Here is a 10,035-nt window from a genome sequence, read left to right on the forward strand (position 1 = left end):
GCTTTGACTTTGCAGGGAATGAAAGAGGAAGTAAACTCATCAGGGTTTACGTCCTCTTTAAAGCTGAGAACTAGTGGTTCTGTTTGATGGTGCACACTCAAGCATAAAATAAGGAGAGGGCCTATTTAAATGCTGAGGAACCTCATTCTGTGGAGAATGGAAAGCAGCGCATCATTATAAATGTGAACAGCATCATGCAGCTGAACGTGTCTGCTGAGCCACCAATGTCAGAGGATTAAAGCGAAGAAATAGTGGTCCCGTTTGTTGGTGCACGCTCGAGCATAAACTATGAAGAGGGCCTATTTAAATGCTGAGGAACCCCAATATGCGAATAAAGGAAAACAGCACATCATTATAATTGTGAACAGCATCAGCCAGCTGAACGTGTCGGCTGAGCCATCAATGACAGAGGCTTAAATCTGAGAACTAGTGGTTCTGTTTGATGGTGCACGCGCGAGCATGAAGTAAGAAAAGGGACTATTGCATTGCTGAGGAACCCCATTTTTCAGAGAATGGAAAGCAGCACATCATTATAATTGTGAACAGCATCAGCAAACTGAACGCGTCGGCTGAGCACCAATGTGAGAGGCTTAAAGTTGAGAACTAGTGGTCCCGTTTGTTGTTGTACGCTCAAACATAAAATAAGGAGAGGGCCTATTTAAATGCAAAAGAACCCCATTCTGCGTGGAATGGATGGAAGCACATCATTATAATTGTGAACAGCATCAGCCAGCTGAACGTGTCGGCTGAGCCATCAATCTCAGAGGCTTAAAGCAGAGAAATAGTGGTCCCGTTGGATGGTGCATGCTCAAGCATAAAATAAGATGACGGCCTATTTAAATGCTGAGGTACCCCATTCTGCGGAGGATGGAAAGCAGTACATCATTATAATTGTGAACAGCATCAGTCGGTTGAGAACTAGTGGTCAAGTTTGATGGTGCACGCTCGAGCATAATATAAGAAAAGGGACTATTTAATTGCTGAGGAACCCCATTCTGCGAAGGATGGATAGCAGCACATCATTATAATTGTGAACAGCATCAGCCAGCTGAACGTATCGGCTGAGCCACCAATGTCAGAGGCTTAAAGCTCAGATCTTGTGGTCCCATTTGTTGGTGCACGCTCGAGTATAAAATAAGAAAAGTGAGGACTAATCTTTCAGGGATCATTTCTGTAGGATGCAAAGGGAGAAATGTGCTCGAAAGTGTCCATACTCATCTTCCACGATGATGAATTTTAGGGTTCTTGTCTCATTAGGACTCCTGTTGGCAGTGCTGCTCTCTGCAGATGCTGCCACCGTTTGATGACTTGGTCATCTTTCCAGATGGGAAGATGATAGGCAGGAACTCATTCAGAGTGGTTGTTTGAACGCCACCAATGTGAGAGGCTTAAGGTTGAGAACTAATGGTCCCGTTTGATGGTGCACACTCAAGCATAAATAAGAAAATTGACTATTTAAATGCTGAGGAACCCCATTCTGCGGAGAATGGAAAGTAGCACATCATTATAATTGTACGCAGCATCAGCAAGCTGAACATGTCGGCTGAGCCATCAATCTCAGAAGCTTAAAGCTGAGATCTAGTGGTCCCATTTGTTGGCGCAGGCTCAAGCATAAAATAAGAAAGGGGCCTATTTAAATGCTGAGGAACCCAATTCTGCGGAGAATGGATAGCAGCACATTATAACTGTGCATGGCATCAACCAGCTGAATGTGTCGGGTGAGCCATCAATGACAGAGGCTTAAAACTGAGAACTAGTGGTTCTGTTTGATGGTGCAGGCTCGAGTATAAAATAAGAAAAGTGACTATTTAATTGCTGAGGAACCCCATTCTGCGGAGAATGGACAGCAGCACATTATCATAAGTGTGAACAGCATCAGCCAACTGAAGGTGTCGGCTGAGCCATCAATGTCAGAGGCTTAAAGCTGAGAACTAGTGGTCCCGTTTGATGGTGCACGCTCAAGCATGAAGTAAGAAAAGGGACTATTGCATTGCTGAGGAACCCCATTTTGCAGAGAATGGAAAGCAGCACATCATTATAATTGTGAACAGCATCAGCCAACTGAACGTGTCGGCTGAGACACCAATGTGAGAGGCTTAAAGTTGAGAACTTGTGGTCCTGTTTGTTGTACGCTCAAACATAAAATAAGGAGAGGGCCTATTTAAATGCAGATGAACCCCATTCTGCGGAGAATGGATAGAAGCACATCATTATAATTGTGCACACCTCAGCCAGCTGAACGTGTTGGCTGAGCCATCAATGTCAGAGGCTTAATGCGGAGAAATAGTGTCCCGTTTGATGGTGCTCGCTAGATGATAAAATACGATGACGGCCTATTTAAATGCTGAGGAACCCCATGCTCTGCAGAGGATGGAAAGCAGCACATAATTATAATTGTGAACTTCATCAACCAGCTGAACGCGTCGGCTGAGCCATCAATGTCAGAGGCTTAAAGTTAAGAACTAGTGGTCCCGTTTGATGGTGCACGCTCGAGCATGAAATAGGAAGAGGGCCTATTTAAATGCTGAGGAACCCCATTCTGCAGAGAATAGAAAGCAGCACATCATTATAATTGTGAACAGCATCAGGCAGTTGAACGTTTTGCCTGAGCCATCAATATCAGAGGCTTAAGGCTTAGAACCAGTGGTCCCGTTTGATGGTGCACGCTCGAGCATAAAATAGGAAGAGGGCCTATTTAATTGCTGAGGAACCCCATTCTGCAGAGAATGGAAAGCAGCGCATCATTATAATTGTGAACAGCATCAGCCAGCTGAACGTGTCGGCCGAGCCACCAATGTGAGAGGCTAAAGGTTGGGAACTAGTGGTCCCGTTTGTTGGTGCACACTCGAGTATAAAATAAGGAGAGGGCCTATTAAAATGCTGAGGAACCCCATTCTGCAGAGAATGGAAAGCAGCACATCATTATAATTGTACGCAGCATCAGCCAGCTGAACATGTTGGCCGAGCCACCAATGTCAGAGGCTTAAATTTGAGAACTAGGGCTTCTGTTTGATGGTGCACACTCGAGCATAAAAAAAGATTACGGCCTATTTAAATGCTGAGGAACCCCATTCTGCGGAGGATGGATAGCAGCACATCATTATAATTGTTCATAGCATCAGCCAGTTGAACGTGTTGGCCAAGCCACCAATGTCAGAGGCTTATAGCTTAGAACTAGTGGTCCCATTTGATGGTGCACGCTCGAGCATAATGTAAGAAAAGGGACTATTTATTTGCTGAGGAACCCCATTCTGCGGAGAATTGGAAAGCAGCACATCATTATAATTGTACACAGCATCGGCCGAGCCACCAATGTCAGAGGCTTAAAGTGGTTGTAAACCCTTACAAACCACTTTGACCTACAGGTAAGCCTAGATTAAGGCTTACCTGTAGGTCCAAGCAATATCTCCTAAACCTATATGGTTTAGGAGATATTTGCCCGAAAACGGGCACCGCTGTCTACGGCGCATGCGCCGTAGACAGCGGCGCGCAGGCGCACTGAGCGCGGCATTCTCAGCGACGGAGCTGCCGCGCGTGTCGGCTCCCGTTCGCATGCGCAGGAGTGACGTCATCGCGGCTTCGCCGAATGAGAGCGGCGGAGCTGCAAGACCCCACCAACAAGATGGATGCGGCGGACTACAGGGGACAGCGGCGACTTCGCTGGCTCCTGTGTCAGGTAAGTGACACATAATGGGCTACTATGTGATGCATAGTAGTCCATTATGCTTTGCCTTTGCAGGGAATGAAAGAGGAAGTAAACTCATCAGGGTTTACTTCCTCTTTAAAGCTGAGAACTAGTGGTTCTGTTTGATGGTGCACACTCAAGCATAAAATAAGGAGAGGGCCTATTTAAATGCTGAGGAACCCCATTCTGTGGAGAATGGAAAGCAGCACATCATTATAAATGTGAACAACATCATGCAGCTGAACGTGTCTGCTGAGCCACCAATGTCAGAGGATTAAAGCGAAGAAATAGTGGTCCCGTTTGTTGGTGCACGCTCGAGCATAAACTATGAAGAGGGCCTATTTAAATGCTGAGGAACCCCAATATGCGAATAAAGGAAAACAGCACATCATTATAATTGTGAACAGCATCAGCCAGCTGAACGTGTCGGCTGAACCATCAATGACAGAGGCTTAAAGCTGAGAACTAGTGGTCCAGTTTGTTGGTGCACGCTAGAGGATAAAATAAGATGACGGCCTATTTAAATGCTGGAGGAACCCCATTCTGCGGAGGATGGAAAGCAGCGCATTATAATTGTGAATAGCATCAGCCAACTGAACCTGTCGGCTGAGCCACCAATGTGAGAGGCTTAAAGTTGAGAACTAGTGGTCCCCTTTGTTGTTGTACGCTCAAACATAAAATAAGGAGAGGGCCTATTTAAATGCAAAAGAACCCCATTCTGCGGAGAATGGATGGAAGCACATCATTATAATTGTGAACAGCATCAGCTAGCTGAACGTGTTGGCTGAGCCATCAATCTCAGAGGCTTAAAGCGGAGAAATAGTGGTCCCGTTGGATGGTGCATGCTCAAGCATAAAATAAGATGACGGCCTGTTTAAATGCTGAGGTTCCCCATTCTGTGGAGGATGGAAAGCAGTACATCATTATAATTGTAAAAAGCATCAGCCAGTTGAGATCTAGGTCAAGTTTGATGGTGCGCGCTCGAGCATAATATAAGAAAAGGGACTATTTATTTGCTGAGGAACCCCATTCTGCGGAGAATTGGAAAGCAGCACATCATTATAATTGTACACAGCATCGGCCGAGCCACCAATGTCAGAGGCTTAAAGTGGTTGTAAACCCTTACAAACCACTTTGACCTACAGGTAAGCCTAGATTAAGGCTTACCTGTAGGTCCAAGCAATATCTCCTAAACCTATATGGTTTAGGAGATATTTGCCCGAAAACGGGCACCGCTGTCTACGGCGCATGCGCCGTAGACAGCGGCGCGCAGGCGCACTGAGCGCGGCATTCTCAGCGACGGAGCTGCCGCGCGTGTCGGCTCCCGTTCGCATGCGCAGGAGTGACGTCATCGCGGCTTCGCCGAATGAGAGCGGCGGAGCTGCAAGACCCCACCAACAAGATGGATGCGGCGGACTACAGGGGACAGCGGCGACTTCGCTGGCTCCTGTGTCAGGTAAGTGACACATAATGGGCTACTATGCGATGCATAGTAGTCCATTATGCTTTGCCTTTGCAGGGAATGAAAGAGAAAGTAAACTCATCAGGGTTTACTTCCTCTTTAAAGCTGAGAACTAGTGGTTCTGTTTGATGGTGCACACTCAAGCATAAAATAAGGAGAGGGCCTATTTAAATGCTGAGGAACCCCATTCTGTGGAGAATGGAAAGCAGCACATCATTATAAATGTGAACAACATCATGCAGCTGAACGTGTCTGCTGAGCCACCAATGTCAGAGGATTAAAGCGAAGAAATAGTGGTCCCGTTTGTTGGTGCACGCTCGAGCAAAAACTATGAAGAGGGCCTATTTAAATGCTGAGGAACCCCAATATGCGAATAAAGGAAAACAGCACATCATTATAATTGTGAACAGCATCAGCCAGCTGAACGTGTCGGCTGAACCATCAATGTCAGAGGCTTAAAGCTGAGAACTAGTGGTCCCGTTTGTTGGTGCACGCTAGAGGATAAAATAAGATGACTGCCTATTTAAATGCTGGAGGAACCCCATTCTGCGGAGGATGGAAAGCAGCACATTATAATTGTGAATAGCATCAGCCAACTGAACCTGTCGGCTGAGCCACCAATGTGAGAGGCTTAAAGTTGAGAACTAGTGGTCCCGTTTGTTGTTGTACGCTCAAACATAAAATAAGGAGAGGGCCTATTTAAATGCAAAAGAACCCCATTCTGCGGAGAATGGATGGAAGCACATCATTATAATTGTGAACAGCATCAGCTAGCTGAACGTGTTGGCTGAGCCATCAATCTCAGAGGCTTAAAGCGGAGAAATAGTGGTCCCGTTGGATGGTGCATGCTCAAGCATAAAATAAGATGACGGCCTGTTTAAATGCTGAGGTACCCCATTCTGCGGAGGATGGAAAGCAGTACATCATTATAATTGTGAACAGCATCAGCCAGTTGAGATCTAGGTCAAGTTTGATGGTGCGCGCTCGAGCATAATATAAGAAAAGGGACTATTTAATTGCTGAGGAACCCCATTCTGTGAAGGATGGATAGCAGCACATCATTATAATTGTGAACAGCATCAGCCAGCTGAATGTGTCTGCTGAGCTACCAATGTTAGAGGCTTAAAGTTGAGAACTAGTGGTCACATTTGCTGGTGCGCGCTCGAGCATAAAATAAGATAACGGCCTATTTAAATGCTGAGGAACCCCATTCTGCGGAGGATGGAAAGCAGCGCATCATTATAATTGTGCATAGCATCAGCCAGTTGAACGTGTCGGCTGAGCCACCAATGATAGAGGCTTAAAGTTGAGAACTAGTTGTCCCGTTTCATGGTGCACGCTCAAGCATAAAATAAGATGACGGCCTATTTAAATACATAGGAACCCCATTCTGCGGAGAATAGAAAGCAGCACATCATCATAATTGTGAACACCATCAGCCAGCTGAATGTATCAGCTGAGCCATCAATGTCAGAGGCTTAAAGCTCAGATCTTGTGGTCCCATGTGTTGGTGCACGCTCGAGTATAAAATAAGAAAAGGGAGGACTATACTTTCAGGGATCATTTCTGTAGGATGCAAAGGGAGAAATGTGCTCGAAAGTGTCCATACTCATCTTCCACGATGATGAATTTTAGGGTTCTTGTCTCATTAGGACTCCTGTTGGCAGTGCTGCTCTCTGCAGATGCTGCCACCGTTTGATGACTTGGTCATCTTTCCAGATGGGAAGATAGTAGGCAGGAACTCATTCAGAGTGGTTGTTTGAACGCCACCAATGTGAGAGGCTTAAGGTTGAGAACTAGTGGTCCCGTTTGTTGGTGCACACTCGAGTATAAAATAAGGAGAGGGCCTATTTAATTGCTGAGGAACCCCATTCTGCAGAGAATGGAAAGCAGCACATTATCATAATTGTGCACAGCATCAGCCAGTTGAACATTTCGGCTGAGCCATCAGTGACAGAGGCTTAAATCTGAGAACTAGTGGTCCCGTTTTATGGTGCATGCTTGAGCATAAAATAGGAAGAGGACCTATTAAAATGCTGAGGAACCCCATTCTGCGGAGAATGGAAAGCAGCACATCATTATAATTGTACGCAGCATCAGCCAGCTGAATGTGTCGGCTGAGCCATCAATCTCAGAAGCTTAAAAATGAGATCTAGTGGTCCCATTTGTTGGTGCAGGCTCGAGCATAAAATAAGAAAAGGGCCTATTTAAATGCTGAGGAACCCAATTCTGCGGAGAATGGATAGCAGCACATCATTATAACTGTGCATGGCATCACCCAGCTGAATGTGTCGGGTGAGCCATCAATGACAGAGGCTTAAATCTGAAAGCTAATGGTTCTGCTTGATGGTGCACGCTCGAGCATAAAATAAGAAAAGTGACTATTTAATTGCTGAGGAACCCCATTCTGTGGAGCATGGATAGCAGCACATTATTATAATTGTGAACAGCATCAGCAAGCTGAAGGTGTCGGCTGAGCCATCAATGTCAGAGGCTTAAAGCTGAGAACTAGTGGTCTCGTTTGATGGTGCACGCTCGAGCATGAAGTAAGAAAAAGGACTATTGCATTGCTGAGGAACCCCATTCTGCGGAGAATGGAAAGCAGCACATCATTATAATTGTACGCAGCATCAGCCAGCTGAATGTGTCGGCTGAGCCATCAATCTCAGAAGCTTAAAAATGAGATCTAGTGGTCCCATTTGTTGGTGCAGGCTCGAGCATAAAATAAGAAAAGGGCCTATTTAAATGCTGAGGAACCCAATTCTGCGGAGAATGGATAGCAGCACATCATTATAACTGTGCATGGCATCACCCAGCTGAATGTGTCGGGTGAGCCATCAATGACAGAGGCTTAAATCTGAAAGCTAATGGTTCTGCTTGATGGTGCACGCTCGAGCATAAAATAAGAAAAGTGACTATTTAATTGCTGAGGAACCCCATTCTGTGGAGCATGGATAGCAGCACATTATTATAATTGTGAACAGCATCAGCAAGCTGAAGGTGTCGGCTGAGCCATCAATGTCAGAGGCTTAAAGCTGAGAACTAGTGGTCTCGTTTGATGGTGCACGCTCGAGCATGAAGTAAGAAAAAGGACTATTGCATTGCTGAGGAACCCCATTTTGCAGAGAATGGAAAGCAGCACATCATTATAATTGTGAACAGCATCAGCCAACTGAACCTGTCGGCTGAGCCATCAATGTGAGAGGCTTAAAGTTGAGAACTAGTGGTCCCGTTTGTTGTACGCTCAAACATAAAATAAGGAGAGGGCCTAGTTAAATGCAGAAGAACCCCATTCTGCGGAGAATGGATAGAAGCACATCATTATAATTGTGCACACCTCAGCCAGCTGAATGTGTCGGCTGAGCCATCAATGTCAGAGGCTTAATGCGGAGAAATAGTGGTCCCGTTTGATGGTGCACGCTAGAGGATAAAATACGATGACGGCCTATTTAAATGCTGAGGAACCCCATGCTCTGCAGAGGATGGAAAGCAGCACATAATTATAATTGTGAACTTCATCAACCAGCTGAATGCGTCGGCTGAGCCATCAATGTCAGAGGCTTAAAGTTAAGAACTAGTGGTCCCGTTTGTTGGTGCACGCTCGAGCATGAAATAGGAAGAGGGCCTATTTAAATGCTGAGGAACTCTATTCTGCGGAAAATGGAAAGCAGCACATCATTATAATTGTGCAAAACATCAGGCAGTTGAGTGTTTTGCCTGAGCCATCAATATCAGAGGCTTAAGGCTTAGAACCAGTGGTCCCGTTTGTTGGTGCACGCTCGAGCATAAAATAGGAAGAGGGCCTATTTAATTGCTGAGGAACCCCATTCTGCGGAGAATTGGAAAGCAGCACATCATTATAATTGTACACAGCATCGGCCGAGCCACCAATGTCAGAGGCTTAAAGTGGTTGTAAACCCTTACAAACCACTTTGACCTACAGGTAAGCCTAGATTAAGGCTTACCTGTAGGTCCAAGCAATATCTCCTAAACCTATATGGTTTAAGAGATATTTGCCCGAAAACGGGCACCGCTGTCTACGGCGCATGCGCCGTAGACAGCGGCGCGCAGGCGAGCAGGCGCGCAGGCGCACTAAGCGCACTAGGCGCACTAAGCGCACTAGGCGCGCAGGCGCACTAAGCGAGGCGCAGGCGCACTAAGCGAGGCATTCTCAGCGACGGAGCTGCCGCGTGCTTCGCCGAATGACAGCGGCGGAGCTGCAAGACCCCACCAACAAGATGGATGCGGCGGACTACAGGGGACAGCGGCGACTTTGCTGACTCCTGTGTCAGGTAAGTGACACATAATGGGCTACTATGCGATGCATAGTAGTCCATTATGCTTTGCCTTTGCAGGGAATGAAAGAGGAAGTAAACTCATCAGGGTTTACTTCCTCTTTAAAGCTGAGAACTAGTGGTTCTGTTTGATGGTGCACACTCAAGCATAAAATAAGGAGAGGGCCTATTTAAATGCTGAGGAATCCCATTCTGTGGAGAATGGAAAGCAGCACATCATTATAAATGTGAACAGCATCATGCAGCTGAACGTGTCTGCTGAGCCACCAATGTCAGAAGATTAAAGCGAAGAAATAGTGGTCCCGTTTGTTGGTGCACGCTCGAGCATAAACTATGAAGAGGGCCTATTTAAATGCTGAGGAACCCCAATATGCGAATAAAGGAAAACAGCACATCATTATAATTGTGAACAGCATCATCCAGCTGAACGTGTCGGCTGAGCCATCAATGTCAGAGGCTTAAAGCTGAGAACTAGTGGTCCCGTTTGTTGGTGCACGCTAGAGGATAAAATAAGATGACGGCCTATTTAAATGCTGGAGGAACCCCATTCTGCGGAGGATGGAAAGCAGCGCATCATAATTGTGCATAGCATC

General features: G+C 46.1%; 2 non-coding genes across 2 annotated transcripts; both read left to right on the top strand.

Annotated features, from left to right (window-relative positions):
• The first annotated feature begins 1,146 nt into the window (after positions 1-1,146).
• On the top strand, positions 1,147-1,361 carry LOC143932500 (small nucleolar RNA U3). Its single transcript, XR_013262931.1, has one exon. It is a non-coding gene; the product is annotated as a small nucleolar RNA U3 (small nucleolar RNA).
• Positions 1,362-6,688: 5,327 nt separating this feature from the next.
• LOC143932491 (small nucleolar RNA U3) lies at positions 6,689-6,903 on the top strand. Its single transcript, XR_013262923.1, has one exon. It is a non-coding gene; the product is annotated as a small nucleolar RNA U3 (small nucleolar RNA).
• The last annotated feature ends 3,132 nt before the right edge of the window (positions 6,904-10,035 follow it).

The sequence above is a fragment of the Lithobates pipiens genome, unplaced genomic scaffold (assembly GCF_037356315.1).
Source record: "Lithobates pipiens isolate NorthernLeopardFrog02 unplaced genomic scaffold, aLitPip1_a1.2 Scaffold_25, whole genome shotgun sequence".
Classification (NCBI taxonomy): Eukaryota; Metazoa; Chordata; class Amphibia; order Anura; family Ranidae; genus Lithobates; species Lithobates pipiens.